A 17,614-nucleotide genomic window follows, 5' to 3' on the forward strand; every position below is an offset into this window, starting at 1 on the left:
TTCTTATGAACATACAGAGGACCACAGGTTCCCCATTTCTGGGAGAGAATTTCTCTTCTCCTGGTCTCTTTCCCTCTGCCCCATATGTTATGGTGCTCCTCTAAGATAACCGCCAGTGCTTCTTTTCTCAAATTCTAGATGTTAGGGCTCTAGCCTTTCTGGGAAAATATTTCTACCAAACTGCAAGCCATTATATCTAAACTCAGCTTATGAGGTTATGTCTGACTAAAGCCTACCATGATCAAATGTGAAGGACCATAAAACACGGCGGCAATAATGACTAACTCCTGGGAAGATGGAAATGCTTTCCACATCTCCTTTCTGAAGAGAACAACACACACCTCAAGAGTAAGCTTATTATAGCAGAAAATTCTATATTGGATACCACTGGGAGCATTTAAAGTTGTGAAGTCATGGAAGAGTTACAAACAAGCTATGAAACTGAAACTAAATAGCCTCCTGACAGGAGATACTGTATGTATACCCCTGCCTCAAAAATCTCAGTTACAAATGGTAACTACAGTGGTATCTCTGGTTATGAACACTTCTGGTTACGCACGCTTTGGGTAACGAGCTCCACTAACCTGGAAGTAGTTGCTCCCAGCTGTGAACTTTGCCCTGGGATGTGAGCGGGAGGCACGTGTGCAGTGGGAGGCACCATTGGCAAAAGCACGCCTCAGGATAAGAACGGTTTCAACTTAAGAACGGACTTCCAGAATGAATTAAGTTCATAACCAGAGGTACCACTGTATTTAGGCAATGGAAACACCTTATAGGCTCTCCTGTTCTGCCCAAAGGACCAGCATTGTAACAACAGCAACAACACTAAGCCCCTGATAGACACACACAAAAGGTAAGTGTTCAGATTGTACATTTCTTATGGGCAGCACCGCCAGAGACATGGATATTTTAATTAAACTCCTGCCACATCACAACACATGAGTGGGTGTGCATTTGACATCACATAAAGCTGCTGCCCAAATGTTTAACAGGATTAAGATAAGACATGTTTCATACAGAAGATGCTCTGTGGGAAACATGCTGACAGAAGAAAACATTCACCCTTGCAACACAGAATGGGTTTATGGAATTCTCTTCCACAAGGTGAGGAAGCGGAAAAATTCACTGAGGACTGGTCTACCAACTGCTATTAGTCATGGTGAATGGAACCTGCAGCAAAACATTGTAGTGTAGGATGCTCCTGTTCACTGTTCAAGTTAGTCCATTATGCTCACCTTCTGCTTGCCCCATTCAAACAGAAAACAGATAACTGGCATAATATGGTCACTGAGCATGCTCAGGGCACATTTGGCTGTACCTGCTCCCTTTTTAGTTCTGTTCATCCTAAACATTTTTTGTTGCTCTGCAAACCTTGCAGCCTTACAAGACTGATGGTATCTCCCACTTATGAATAGGTGGTGCTGTTGTTGCTACATAAAGAATGGCACCAACTCCTGAGCATCAGAAATAGAGGGAACAAATGGGCCACTGCAACAAAGTGTTACAGTGTGATGTGCTTTTGAGTGTACCAGTCATTCCATTCCTCCTTCCCCTAGTTTTGCTTCTTCCTCCAACAGCCAGCATTCCATGTTTACCAAGTATGTTCTGAGCTCACTAACATGCTTTTGGAGAAATACGTGTCCAACCTGCATTAAAATCTTTTATTTTTGTCCCATTTACTAAGAATGCTCGTCCGCCATTGGTGTATCTTAATCCACAAAACAAAGAGATGAAAACATTACCACTGTATTTAGTAGTCATACACAAGATGTAAAATACTAGCCGTTTCTCTCTGAAACAGCACTTTTAAAAATCCTAATTCAAACATGAGAACTCTATTCTAATCTTGTGCAGGATTTTATTACCATGAATATGGGAAAGAGAAAACATTTTAGAAGGCTGTAGAAAGACCTAAAAAAATTCATTCAATTCAAAGTTTTGAAGTTATAAGACGAAACACAGAGAGAATGAGGGCGGGGTTGAGACTTATCACCCAATCCTAAGTATGTTTACTTTGGAGTAGCTCACACTGGGGTCAACACTATTTCATTCCTGGTAATTCTGTTTAGGATTGTATCTTTAACCATAGATTTATTATTCAGTTAAACTATGTTGACAAGAAGGGTTGCATTTGGAAATCGAGCAATTAGTGCAGATTTTATCAAGAACAGGTGGATTACATTCACAGGTGCTAAAGTTATTTGCCAATCTGAATGCCAGTGAGCGTTTATTAGTAACCACATGAGGATCACTACCAGCCTCCCTTTATTGTTCAGCAACCATCAACTAAAAATTCTAAATATAGATCGAAATATCAAAATCAACACAGGAAGGGAATCATGGAACACTATACAGAGGTTCCAAGAATATATACCACATAAAATGAATATAAACATGTAGTTTGATTCATATATGGACATTGTGTGTGTGTGTGTGTGTGTGTGTGTGTGTGTGAGAGAGAGAGAGAGAGAGAGAGAGAGAGAGAGAGAGAGAGAAAGAAAGAAAGAAAGAAAGAAAGAATCTTAAATCAACAAAACACCTAATAAGTCTGCTTAGAAACTTTAGAGATCAATTCTATGGCAGCTGGGATGGCATCCCAGAGAAACAGGATACGTAGGATTGTTCTCCAACAAAGTTCCAATGTTGGAGATCATTAGGTATCAATTTGCATGGCCCAACCAACACCAGAGCTTCAACAGCCATGGGGGCAGAAAGGGAGAGTTTCAAGGGACGACCAGAAAATGGTTTGGATACAAAGCCCATACTGGTACCCCAGCATACTCCCCAAACTAGAAAGAGATTTAAATTCACCCGTATTCTTTTCCCACATTTTTTAAAATTTAAATCTTCAAAACACAAAGGTTATTTTTCTCTGGAAAAAGACATTGGCATTCAAAAGGAGGTAAGGATTAAATATACTTTTAATCTCTGTAGAGCTGATGCTGTTGTTATTCTTTCCTAGTTAGAAACCAACTTTACAGGGTGATGATTGGGTTAGGATTAAAAGAATGCTAAATAATATTAATAATAGTATCAGAAATACAGGGGACAGAGAAGCCCTTAACAACATGGATGAGAAAGAGGGGAATCAGAGGGAAATTTACTTGGAGTGACAGGAGCAAACTGGAACTCAGATACTCTAGGCTAACCAGCATCTTCCAAAGAAGAAGAGAAAATTAGGGGGAGTGGTAGCAGTGGTCAAATATGGAAGGAGGGAATTGGAAGATGATGGGTCATGAAGTAGAAAAGTTAACAGTCTAGAAAATAAACAAATTGAGGAAGTTGAAAGCTTTTATCACTTGGGCATGAAAGCCTACTTTTCCCCATATATGCAAAGCCATAAGTCTTCCATCTTCTGTCACTCTGAAATTGCTTCTGAATAGAGAACAAAAGCCTTCAGGCCTCCATGTTTTCCATTTTCTTTCCATAGAATATATTATCTGTTATTCAAAAGCCCCACATTCTTTTACTAGAGAAGAAATATTCTTCAATGTAGCAGCATGAACTCATGCAAATCTGCTACAACTTCAGTCTTGGCAAGAAAAAAATACAAATTTAATAAATGATGATGATAAAACTAAACTTGTTGATGAATTCTTGCTTGCTGTAATTGGTATTGCAGGCAGCTTTGTCTACAACCATGCCTCAGCAGAGAAGACCCATCACTGCCCAATAAGATAAAGACCAAGATCTTCAGCTACCTTCCACCACTCAAATTTTACCAACACATTATTTCCCCCTTTTAATAGTTATCATGGGATCATGGGAGGTCTGTGGACATAGTCTGTCTTGATTTCAGCAAGCATTCAACAAGTCTTTCCTTGGATTCGTGGCAAAATGTGAGGTAGACATAAGGCTTCAAGCCAACTCTTCCCCACATGCTGGGCTATGTGGTGTTTGAATTGCTTCCGTCAGCTCTCCTTGTGTATTACTGGCTGTCACCACAGCTGCATCACTGGCACAGAGCTTCCCTTCTGTCTGGGAAACACACAGGTGGGTGTAAGGCCCACCAGGGAACAGTGGTGGAGCTGAGCTGGTCCAGGAACTATCCATCCAGCTCAGTTGGTTAGAGGATCTTCTGTATCCCAAACTATTCTAATAGCTGGCACTGGTTGGCATAGGGGCTGATCTGGGCTTGATTGTTGCAGCAGCCTTAAGTTGGTGCAGGGATGTGTCCCAGTCTGTGTCCCCCACTTCCCACTGCCAGGCTCTGGATATGGTGGTAGCTCTGCCACACTGCAGAACCTAAGTGGTGACAGCACCAGATTTGGATAGTGGTACAATATGGTTAATTCAATCCAGGTGTGATTGAACCACCATACCCAATAAATACTTATTAATGGCTCTCATTAATGTGTTAGACTGGAGGAAGGTTTCAAGTGGATTGCCATGGGGCCAACATTTTTTATAAATAATTTGAATGAGGGTAAAGAGGGGGTGCTCCTCAAATTCAGGATTACCCAGATCCAGATAGCAAGACAATATAGCTTGGCTGTATTCTATCCTGATTAGGCAACATCTGGAGTACTGTGTCCAGTTCTAAGTGCCACATTGACAAACTGGAGCAGGTCCAAAAAAGGAAGACTAGAATGGTGAGGGGTTTGGAGGAAAGCTTGAAAGTGCTGGGCATGTGTAGTCTGGTGACATGGCAGCTGTCTGCAAATTCTTATAGTCTGGTGTGCAGAAGATCGAGCACTTGTTCTCTGTTGCTCCAGAGGGCAGGACTAAAACTAGCTGATAGAATTTTCAAGGAAGCAGGTATCAGATAAATATTAGGAGAAACATCTTGATGGCAAGAGTTGTGGAACAGTGAAACTGACTTAGGCTCTCCTTTACTAAACATATTTAAGCAGAGAGTGGATAGCCATCTGTAAGAAGCAAAGCAGTTGAATCCTGCATTGCAGATGACCCCCAATATCCTCTCAATTTCTATTATCCTGTCATAAAAATGTTATTTACAATGATTCAAAATTTGTTCTTTGTACTTACAATTTCAATTTCAGCTGTAAAGCTGCTATAGGCTTTTGGATGATCTTTGAATCAGTAATTTCTTGTGGATGTATTTGTACTACATCCACAAATATTTCACTTAGCATTTACAAAATTTGTATTATGATGGTCTCAGAGTTTGGCCATGTGATGCAATAAATAACCTTCTGCTATCTGTTGTATAGAAAGTTTGTGGACAAATTAGCATGCTTAAGACTGCAACATTTAGCTAAAATTATTTTTAAAAACCCACTCAAGAGTATAGTCACAGCCTGCTTTGAAATACTGAGTACCCTTAATTTTACTTCACATCTGCAGACCTGTGCATTGCACATTTGGCCTTGGGCTGGAGAGAGATTACTAGCAAGTCTGACATACTTAAAGGCTGTCAAAGCTGAATTAAAGGAATACCTAAATAAGAACAAAGAAAACAAATAATGTATACAGAGATTATGAAACTAAACATAATGCTTGTACTGCAGCAAGTCACACATTTAAAATACAGCCTGAAGCATAAACAAGAGATATATTACCATATGTTTTAAGGTAATCAAAGGTTAGTGCCAAAGCATTTAAGGATGTTGTAAACTGTGAAAAGGGAAATGATAATCTTCCAAATGTTTAGAACAAAAATGCCACTTTTTAGAGTCATTTTAAAAGGAAAAAACCCCCAAAGTTTAAGGTGAGGAAGGAGACTGCAGCCTGAAGAATACACATCTAATTTTTTTGAAAATAAAATATAACTCTTTTACGTTCTAGTTACAAATATGAGGTGCAGATGAAGAATATGGTTGGAACCCTCAGTAACAGGCCATTGCTTATGTTTAATATACGGAAATGAACACATTCACCAGGCCCCTTTCTCACAGAGATGAAATGAAAGGCGCTGAGGCTTTTTCCTGAAGAGAAGCCAGAATGTATATAGCTTGTAGTTGTTAAATGAGGCAGAGAAACTTTCATGGGCATTGCAAATCAGTCTCACCTTGTGTCTTACTATGGAGGTGGCCTTGAAGTTGGATGTGCTATCAAAGCTGAGAATGTGTTTATATTATGCAATAAAATGGACAATTTGGCATTTACAAGACACAGTAAAAGGAATGACATAGATGCTGTGTACAGGTCTTGACTAGGCTTTGTGAACTGAGGAACAATTGCCTATTCAGCTATAGAATCAGTGGATGGACTTGGGGCAGATATTATCTCTCTTGCTTTCTTATGTACACAGTCAAACCTAGAAGCCGCTTAGTACCAATGCTACCTCACATCTAGCAAAAGCTCCAGTTCAAGGTGTGTCTCCAACTATGGACATAATATTTCAAGGCAAGTGCAGCCCATGCAAGACAGGCTGAACACCCAAACTTGAATCAGGCAGCCCAACCCCATCTGGTGCCTCCAAATGTTTTGGACTGTAACTCCTACCATCCCCAGCCAATGTAGCCAGTGGTCAGGGCTGATGGGACTTGTAGTCTAAAACATCTAGAGGGCACCAGGTTGGAGGAGGCTGCTATATGCATATACCTGTGGGTAAGTACCATAATATTCAATGGGACTTACTTCTGAGTAGACATGTATACCATTGCAGTATAAGTATTACTTTTAGTATGGAATTTTGAACTAGATACAATATTGTTTATGTTCTGCTCGAGTCATTTATTTGTGTCTTTCAAGTAACTAACATTTTCATTTTACTATATTATTTGTATTATATACCACTGAACTACTAGCATTTATATACCACTGAAAGGTAAAGGGACCCCTGACAGTTAGGTCCAGTCGTGGATGACTCTGGGGTTGCGGAGCTCATCTCGCTTTACTGGCCAAGGGAGCCGACGTACAGCTTCCAGGTCATGTGCCCAGCCTGACTAAGCCGCTTTTGGTGAACCAGAGCAGTGCACGGAAACACCATTTACCTTCCCGCTGAAGCGGTACCTATTTATCTACTTGCACTTTGACGTGCTTTCAAACTGCTAGGTTGGCAGGAGCTTGGCAGGAGCCAAGCAACCGGAGCTCACCCCATTGCGGGGATTCGAACCGCCGACCTTGATCAGCAAGCCCTAGGCTCTGTGGTTTAACCCACAGCTCCACCCACGTCCCACTTATATACCACTTATCTACTAGCATTATAATCGGCATTGCATTCCTTAATACATCATAACATTAAACCTATTTACATACTAAATGGCCAGTAGCCTAGAAGAATTATAATGCAAGGCATTCCAACCATCCTCAGTTCCTCACTTATGGAATGAAAATGCTAGTGCCAGCAATGATTCTGTCAGTTTTCACTACTATAACTCTGGCTGAATTTGAGCCTGAAGCACTTGGGCATCCCAAGCATAACAAACAATAGATGACTGTCACTACTTCATCGTTATTTGCATAGTGACATTCATATATAATGGTAGCGATGATTAAAGGAAAATGCTGAGGTTTTCAATACCTTTTTCTCTCTCTCTACAAAAAATGCCTTCTGATTCTGTCAGGGAACTGACAGTGTTGCATAGTGGTTTGAGTGCTGGACTAGGACTTGGGAGACAAGTGCCCACTTGTCCACGACATTCACTTTGGGCCAGGCACTCACTCTCAGCCTAATTTACCTCACAGGTTTGTTGTGAGGATAAAAATGGGGAAGCATAGAATCTTATATGCGACATTGAGCTTCTTGAAGGAAAGGTGGGATATAAATCATAGAATTGTAATGTTCGAAAGGATCCAGAGGGTCGTCTAGTTCAACCACCTGCAGTGCAGGAATCTCAACTAGATCATGCATGACAGATGACCACCCAGCCTCTGCTTAAAAACCTCCAAGGAAGGAGAATCCACCACCATCCATGGGAGTCTGTCCCACTGTTGAACAACTCTTACAGTCAGAAAGTTCTTCCTGAAGTTTAGTCAGAATCTCCTCTCTTGTCAGATCTATTGGTCTGGGTCCTACCCTCCGGAGAAGGAGAAAGCAAGCTTGCTCCATCCACCATATAACAACCTTTTAGATATCTGAAGATGACTGTCATACCTCTTCTCAGTCTTCTCTTTACCAGGCTAAACATACCCAGTTCCTTCAACCGTTTCTCATAAGGCTTGATTTCAAGACCCTTGATCATATTGGTTGCACTTCGCTGCACATATTCTAGCTGTGTTCGGACGGAGGCAGAATAGAGTGGTACTATTACTTCCCTTGATCTGGACATTATATTTCTGTATGATTTATGTAGCCTGGAAAAGCATTAGTGTTTTGGTTTGTTTATTTTTGTTTTTGCTACTGCATCCCATTCATGTTAACTTATGTTAAGCTTGTTTTCTACTAAGACCCCTAGATCTTTTTCATATGTACTACAGACAAGCCAAACATCCCCATCTTTTATTGATGCAGCTGGTTCTTCCTGGCATTTGTCCCTATTGATTTTTTTTTTTTTTTTAGTTTGGGCCTAGTTCTCAGTTAAGGTCAACTTGAATTCTGATTCTGCCTTCTGAGGCATTGGTTACCCCTCTCAGTTTGGTACCATCTGCAGATTTGTTGAACTTCTCCTCAATACCTTAATCCAAGTTGTTTATAAATATGCAATAAATAAATGTAACTGGATAACAACATCAAAGGAAGAAATCAGCCACTCTAACATCAGATACTTTGTTGCAGAGAAAGGAAGAAAAAAGACTCTGTCCTAACTGCAAAATTTTTTACCCAGGACTAAAAAACTGCAGATAATCCAAGTGCCTAGATTGGTAGTGTGATCACTTTAAAAATTGGAATATTTACTGAATGCCGAGGAAGATGGCAGCTAAAATATAAGTTGCCATCTTTTATATTATAGAGCCATCTATATCCCAATTATATAGGGATTGGTTGATCTGATTTACATCCTATGCCTTTTTAAAATGTGCTTTTTTTGAGGGGGCAATTGGCTTGTTTTTATTTTAATTATGTATTTTGTGGTTTTATATCTTGATTTTATTCTGTGAACTTGCCTGAGACCGCCAGATATAGGGCAGTATATAAATTCAATAAATAGACAAAAATAAATTACATGTGTGCTGTCATTCGAGAAGGACTCAATTAGCTCTATTCATCACTGACACCATATATATCATGGAAATATATAAGGAATAAGATGCTGGGAAAGGAAGGGGGGGACATGTTCCTTCAAAGAGACCAAATAAAATCAAGTAAGCAATGCACAAAACTAATTAAAGTTGATGCAACAAAAACTAAAGCATTTTTGATGCAATTTATTAAACAGAAAGGCTGTGAAATTAACAGCAATCAAAAACTAATTAAAGCTGATGCAATAGAAGCAGCCAAAGAATGCCTGATAACATTTATTGAGCCAAAGAAACATGGCTGTCAAGTTAAACGAAATCAACCACATTCTGTTTTTGAATAGTAACGCAAAGATAATTATGCACTGGGTGACACTCTCTGAATAAGATTCAAGTCATTACCTCAGAAGACAAAAGGATTGACATGCAGTACTAAAGTGCTTCCACAGAAAGAGGGCCTTAATGTTTAAACCTTTGAAGAGATTCCTACTCCTAGAGTATGACTCATCAATTAAATATAACATGTCATTGTTATGTTATGATAACCATTAATTAATAACTGACATTTGTGATACTTGTGTTGCCTAACAGGGCATTTCAAGCTAGGAACAGAGCTCCAACTACGGTACTTCCCAGTCTTTCCTATGTTATACCTAAGAAATCACATTAACTGACATTTCAAGTCAAATGCCCAGGGGCAAAACAGACTCTTTATCCTCCTATAATGCTTGGCAACCTTTCATCTCTTACATGTGTTGCAATGACCAAATGAGACAACCATCCCAGACTCAAGGAAACCATTCCAAGATCTTGCTGGATTAGGGACTTTGGATAGCCTTGTTAAAAAATTGTTATATAACAGGATATATATTTCTTATATATCCTAAACTGCTTTGTATGTTCTTTAAGATTAAAAAGAACAAGCTGTCATTGTTGTCTTTAAAAGTTTTTATTATGCTTGAAAATAATAAAGTATAGCACCTATATTTTCAAAAGCACCTGTCTTTCCAATTTGAGCTAAATATTCCAGAGTCAATCGATGGCCAGACAATGGCCAATTTCGCATGATCAAATCTCATCTTAGCAGAATGAGATATGCATGATTTTCACCTGCCAGAATAAAACCCCATTGCTCATCCCTTCATGCATGCAAGCAGTCAAGAAGTCTCAGTTGACCATTTCTTCCTGTTTGATTCAAATCAGATACTATTGGTTAATGGCTTGCATCTAAGCTTCCTGGGTATGGAAGCTAAATTGTTTTATTGTGTATTTTAATTATGTGCAGGCATATTTTACAAAGCGTGTTATCTTTCATAGAGAGCATGTGTTGCGGTGGGGTCTGATAGGCCACACCTCTGTTGCTGGGCGGCTTAGTATGGGTGACCATCTGCAGTGATTGGGCGGTTGGGTTACTGGGCAAATTTTGGTGTTGCCATTTAGGGGGACGGACCAAAGATTATAAAATCAAGTCACGCAGCACTGACTGGGCTCTTTTGCTGCATGCATCGGATCACCCGCCCACTCTCCCTAATCTAGGGCTATTGCGTTGACCTTGCTATGCCTGTCATGGGGTCGTCTGCTTTTGGGACAGGGGCCTGGTAGAAATTTTGTCCATTTGGCTGATTGGCTGGTGCCATTTGGTTTTTGCCTACTGCGTAGCAAATCGTCACAACTTGTAAGGTTACGATTAGGCATTGGTTAAAAAATTGATTGGTGGAGGGGTAAGGATAGGCTGGGCATGCCCCTCCAATGCTGCTACTGCAAGGGAATTCCGTTAAAGGAATCCAGGGGCTTGCCATTCTTTCGTCCATTCTCCTGAATGGGGCTTAGGGCCGCGCAAGCCCCCGGGAGCATGCAGAGGGTGGGGGGGGCGGGGGTGAGGGTCTGGTGCCCGGCTCCATGCTCTCCCCAATATTGTTTTCCCTTACTGGCTTTCTCTGGAATCCGGAAGTCAGTTCTGTCCCTGGGCGTGGGGACAGATAATCATAACCAATGCCTAAGCAACCACTCACATTTATGTATTTTAATAAAGTTGTGGCCAAAATTATGCCAAAAGCCTTAAACAAAAATTATGTGTGAATTGTGAATTATTTAGGGGTGGCTTGGGGGACCTTGACACACAACTAGCTTTTCTACTTTTAAACTACTTAGAAGCTATTTGGCAAGTAAGGAGTATATTAATCAAATGATCAAACATTTTATTTGTATGCCACTTTTCCATAGTTAAAACCATGCTCAAGGTAGTTTACAACATGTAAAAAAAAAAAAAGTACATTAACAGCAAACATAACAAAAGTAGTCATAAACAATAAAGACATACCCTTCCGATTGTCCCTGTTTTCCAGGGACAGTCCCAGAATTACATCCTGGCTTCTGATTTGATCCCAGAATGTCGCTATTTCCTCTGCTAGTGCTGCCACCACAGAGCTCAAGAAAAAAGATGAGTCAGTTGCCATAGCCCTGTCTGAGTCATGTTGGTAAGCAAGCAGGGGCTAGGTATTTCTGAGGAACACTTGCTTGAGAACAGAATCCACATATGAAGTCAAACAGTCTAGGGGTCAGGGAATCCAGATGATCACAAAGCCAAGAGCCCAGATGGAGGGCAGAAAGCTGCAAGGTAGAGCTAGGAACTACAGACATTGTTTCCAGCATCTGACTACTGCTGAGAGCTCTGTTTAAGAGGTTTGGAGCCAGCTGGTTCTCATCAGTGCATTCTGCTCTTTGTCTCTGATGGATGATCAGCTGCAGGTGGGCTCACTCCTCCTTCTCCCTCTTCAGACTGGTGTTCAACAGGTGAAATTGAGTTCTCAACCATTATACTGATGCTTGTTCCGACTGGCTGTGAGGTATAATCCTGTTGCCTCTCCATGGCCGCTACTGCCAGTCTCCTCCCTTGGGCACCTCATAGTGACTGCTGGAGAGTTAGTGAATAATAGGAGAGCCTGCTGCCACCAAGACCCAGCCTCACTCTGAGGGGCAGGCAGAGGGCAAGGCTACCCTGGGCAGAAAGAAAGGGGGAGTGGAGCGCAAGGTTTGTTTGTTTTTTAAATGCTTTGTGTGTCTGTGTTTAATCTTGGCCTTTTCCAAAATTTATTTATTGATGTGTGCTTTTCTTTTTGTAAATCTACCAAAGAATAAAATAAAATCAGCATTAAGAGGTTTTCACTGGACGGTGGAGGGTGTGTGTGCTGTGTCCCATTGGTGTAGTGGTGGTGGACACGGCCCAGGACTGACCGGCTAGCAGCCTGAAGGGCCCTGTCCTGCCTCTCTCCACCTGGCTTGGGGCGGGGCCTGACAGGCTCCATAAAGGAGTTCTGCTGCTGGGCAGAGAGGGCTCTGTTTTTGTCTGTTTTTTTTAATTCTTTTTATTTTCTATCTATGTCATTTTAAATTGTGATTGATATTAATGCTGTATTCTTAGTTTTAGATTGTATGATTTATGTGGAAATTGTTTTCCATTTGGTTGTGTACTTTTTGATGTGTTTTATTTATTGTTTATGACTTTTGTTATGTTGGTATTTATGTAAATCTTGTCATGCTGTAAGCTGCCTTGAGCATTGTTGTAACTATGGAACGGCAGCTTACAAATAAGATGATGATGATGATAATTCTTGGTGGGGGGTGGGGGAGGGCTATAAAATGGGGGGGTTGAGGAGGGTCAGTTATGAGGAGTGAGAAATGCCCTATCTTCATCTGAGCAATGTTGGAGGATATGTAAACAAAGCACCAAAATGTGCATGAAGAAATTGGAACAATTTCCACATAAAACATAAAATCTAAAATAAAGATATAAAACATTAAATTCAGCAGCAATGCCCCCCCTCCACCTAAACAATATCCCCACCTAACAACCAACAGCAAATTAAATTACAGCTGTGGTGTTTCTCTGTTCTTAAATTAATCAGTGTATAGGATTGCTCTGCCTATCTTTCTCATGGGGAAATCAGCATTCATGGCTGCTGAAAATGTGTACATGTGCAAACCTCACTCCCCAGTCTCTGTACCACTCCAAGATAAAAAACATGCTTTCCATCCCTTACAGGAAAAAGGGCTATTTTATTTACATTGTTTAAGTAGGCCAAGCAGAAATCATAACAGGTGACATATACAGAAACACAGAACACAGCTTCCACTATTTAAGCTAATAAGTTAACCACTGTTTCCTGTAGATCCTTAATGAATTTTAAATTATTATTTTTTGAAATTACTGGAAGCAGTTAAGAAAGGGTGTGTGTGAATGTAACAGTATTGCATGCATATTGTCTTTCATTATTAAATTTTAAACTACAATATTTATGTTTTCATTTTTCCCATCCTGCACCTGTTTTTATCTACTTTTTGCTTTTCCAGCACAGATACAACGTGTGGCATTAGAGCGGTTGTATACATGTTTTTCATAGACAGTGAAAATAGTGGCTATATTATATTAATAAAATCAATTTATTTCTGAATATTCTCTCATTATTCAGTAAGACTGGAGGGATTCTGTGTGGTCCTCTCAACACCCTTCATTACAACCTGACAACATGGTGATCTGATTTTTAATCTCACAGTCAAGGTTTTCCTTTTCTTAAGTATGAAAGCAAAAACTGCTACTTTGGCAGGAATTTTAAAAAAACCCATCAAATAAATAAAGGGGGGGGGAATGATGTGTTTTAGGGGCATATTAATCTGCAGTAAGACCCTAGATGTTCCCGTGATTATAAATATAGGAAATATCCACAGCTAACCAGAGCCACATTCCTATATATTACCTAAAAGTCATCAGTACAGGAAAATGCAGAGAAGTAAAATGAAGACATAAAATAGAATCCATTTGAAAGACGTTCATACCAAACTGGGGGGGGGGGATATATCATTTGGGCTAGTTTAATAGTCTCTCTCATTAGGAGAAACGAACACACACTGAGAACATATCTCTGCCTTCTGATTAAGCAATGAGCCAATACAGCTGTAAATCTTCCAGAAATTCCCCACGGTTCAACTCAAAAGAGCAGTGTTTTACTCTTTTCACCTCCTATCCTTCATTTTCAGACCATCATTGTGTTAAGTACATAGGAAAACTCTTCATCATGCTGTTAAAAGAAACAGGGTTTTTCCCTGCTATCCTGAGCAGCTTTGATACTGTAAGTTCTTCTTATTTTTAGAGTGATAAAAAGATTCATAGAAAGGTAATTAGTCTATTGACTTCATAGCAGAGGAATGATAAATATTTAGGCCACAATTATTCACCTTAAAAATTATATGCACAATAAAGCCCAATTTCTTTCTCCATCTACCCTGTAGGGCAGATCTCTTTGTCTGAACTAATTTGCACAGGAAGGGAGTCTGAGGAACAGAGGCATACAGTGATAACAAGAAACTTAATCTCTAGGCCTTGCTGATAAATTTAAAATTGACAAATCATTGGATGAATATGGCAACCACCTGAAAGTATTATCAGGGTAACTATGGCTAATAGTCACCATGGCTGTGCACTACTTGAGTACCAGTACCTGGGGAGAACAAGTGGAGCAGAATGAGCTTGCGCTCCAGTCTTCCTTGTGGACTTCCCATAGGCATCTGGTTAGCTGTTATGAGAACAGGATACTGGACTAGAATTCTGTTAATTTAGTCCAAAATCCATATTGGAACAATATGTTTATTAGACCAAACAAACAGCACAAAATAGGCTTGTATACTATTTAGTGACATTTGGTTGGTAATAAAGATATTGTCTTAATATGGATTTCAGTATTATTCTCATTGGCCAATGTGGCTGCTTTATTGCAATCAAAATGCATATTTTAATTCATCATTGTATGTAATTTTATGTGTGCACTTACTTAAATTAAGATTCTTTCTTGAATTGCACTTTGGCAATATGTTTTTCTCACTGATCTATTATATAAAAGCTGATATATTTTTGAAGAGTACCATTATGATCAATGACCAGAATTGTGAATCGACATAATAATCTCTCTATATAGGACAACAGCTAAAGAGTTGCAAAACTTTTTTTTTAAAAAAAGGACATTTAAAAATAGTATATAATATATTAAATAAGATATACAAGTTAAAGAAGGTATATAAGTCCCCATGATTCTTGCCATACATCACATGATTGGATGAAAAGTCAAAATTTCCATGAGATAAATCATATTAGAAAGTGCTGCAAAATTAAATCTGTTAACACAGAACAAATGCAAAGAATGAGGTGTTTGGGCAGAAGGAGATGAAAATATATTTGAACATGGCCCTTTCCTTTTCCAAATTCATTTGTTAACTACAACACCATCTTTCCTATCTAAAAATAACATTCAAATGCTACAAAATGCTGAGTTTTCATATTAGATTTTTGCTGGCTTTACTTTATTTTGCACTGTAACACATGGCATGTAGCTAACTGAGCAATTTGATTAGGGTATTTCAATTTCATGCCATGATACTGAAGGTCATGAATTTAATCTTCCTCTATTCATTGTCACCATTTCTGCTGCTGCCCATAAATTAAGTAAAGCAACACTTTTGCTGAATAACTGGCCATCTACTCTAGAAATACCCTCCAACAGCCCTTCAAACAAAACAAGCCAGTGTTCGTATTCTAGGTCTCTGCCTAATGGGGGCGAATCCTATTTGTGCCTCCACACTGTCTGTGTGGGGAATGAGGACATTCGGAATGAGGGTGGTTTGTGACTTCGGGAGAAAGGGCTGCATCTAGCCTTAAACACAGGCCATCAGCAGTGCCAGTGCTGACTTCATCCTAAGGAAAACATCAATGATTGGGAGCGGAGAAGTTTTCTGTTTCTCTCAATAAGGGCAACAGAAACGTATCTTCCCTGCTTGCAAACTTTACATTGGATCTTGATAGCATATTGAGTGGAGCTTATGCTACCTTTGTGCAATCCTCAGGATATTCATTGAGTGTAATCCTATTGCATGCTTACCTGGGAGTAAGTCCTATTGAACTCAGTGGGACTTCTGAATAGATCAACATAGGATTGAGCTGCTAAAATATTCCTTTCATCATCTTTCTATTGTTTTATCCAATACAGTAATCTGTTCCTGTTCCAGAGAAAAAGCCTCTGGGCGAGTGGCTGTGGAATTACCTTTCTTTTTTGATATTTTATGTTTTCTGGATTTCTAGTGAATGTTATTGCCATTTGAAAGCACAGACACACACACCAAGTATAAGCATTATTGTGTCTCAGACTAAAAACTTGTAAGTATATTAATGCTTTAATATTAACTGCATTTTTGCACTGTCATTCTATCTGATATTTTCATTGAAGAATAAGGTGTTTCTATATGGAATTTATTGACCAGGTTTAAGGCAGAGCCCTATAAAACTAACCTCCATGCTTTAAAACTGACCTCTCAGCATCTTGGAGGGATCTGCATATTCCATACCTGCATGTCATGTCTCCTAGCCATTTGCCAACCCTGTGTATTTGTTTGGTGCTGTCACTTCACAGTAAAAGAATGTGGTGGGGTCCTTCCATAGTCTTGGCAAATAGCCACACTTGCTTGCTTTCCCCTTCCAGTTGAAGGCTCAGAACTGTTGCTTCATTTTAGCATTCAAGTCAAAAAGAGCGCCAAACAATATATATGCCCTGTGTTTAATTTTTTTTTATGCTCCAGAATGCTGTGAATAAAGTTGTTATTCACAGCATTCACCATTAACAGTGGACTATTCAGATATAAAACTTTTGTGTAGAATTCACCAGTATTTTGCATATGTCTAACATGTGAAGTAGCTGTTTAGTACTCAAATGGAGAACTGAGTTGCCAAATTTAAGGTAAATGGAAAAGTAATTAAATAAGTATTGACCAGGAGGAAGACCCCACAGAAACATTTGCTTACAATCCCTACCCCACAAGTAATGCCATCTAAACATGGTATCAGGATGCCACAGATACAATAAAGCCAGACTACAGTCAGAAAACAGGAAACAACCTACATTTAAAGCACATAATACTAGAAAGGTAGTCCAGGCTACAGACCACAGGTCAAGTCACACAAACTTTATGCAGTCAAGGAATTAAGGAATCTAGAAACCATTTTTGTATGGGGAATAATGAGCTGCAAGTCTAACCCCAAGTGAACAGATGATAAAAAAAAACTAAAAACACACATAGAGCAGATAGGTAATAGAAGTGAGACTAAATATAAACTAATTAAATGTATAATAATATATAATAAAAGTATTCAATAGCTTCCCATACTTTATCTTATGGTAATCCTTATAACAATCAAAAAATGTAGATCAGCATCATTATTTCCATATTGTGGACTACAGCTCAAGTCACACATACATATTATTTGATCAAGGAAATAAGTACAAAGGCAACACAAAAATATGTTCTCTTGCACTATGGGTGAGCACACACATACAACCAACAGCAATAGGATCAAGATCAGGACCATGGTCCTACCTGGTCATGGGCTATGGCTGAGTAGGTAGTGGGAAGCCAAATAAACAGCACAATCAGGTGGGTGCTGGGTGCCATACTTTTAGAAGGACAGTCACTATATTGAAGCAGTCAGCCAGTATGGCTCCTTCTCACTGCTTCTCTCTCTCTCGTTCTCCCCAATGCTGGCCATCACACT

General features: G+C 39.5%; 1 protein-coding gene across 4 annotated transcripts in view; it reads right to left on the minus strand.

Moving 5' to 3' along the window:
• The window catches only part of CADM2 (cell adhesion molecule 2), a 365,211-nt gene that overhangs the window by 123,699 nt on the left and 223,898 nt on the right, over positions 1-17,614 (minus strand). The window lies entirely within an intron of this gene.

The sequence above is a fragment of the Podarcis erhardii genome (genome assembly GCF_964252035.2).
Source record: "Podarcis erhardii genome assembly, chromosome: 4".
NCBI classification, from domain to species: domain Eukaryota; kingdom Metazoa; phylum Chordata; class Lepidosauria; order Squamata; family Lacertidae; genus Podarcis; species Podarcis erhardii.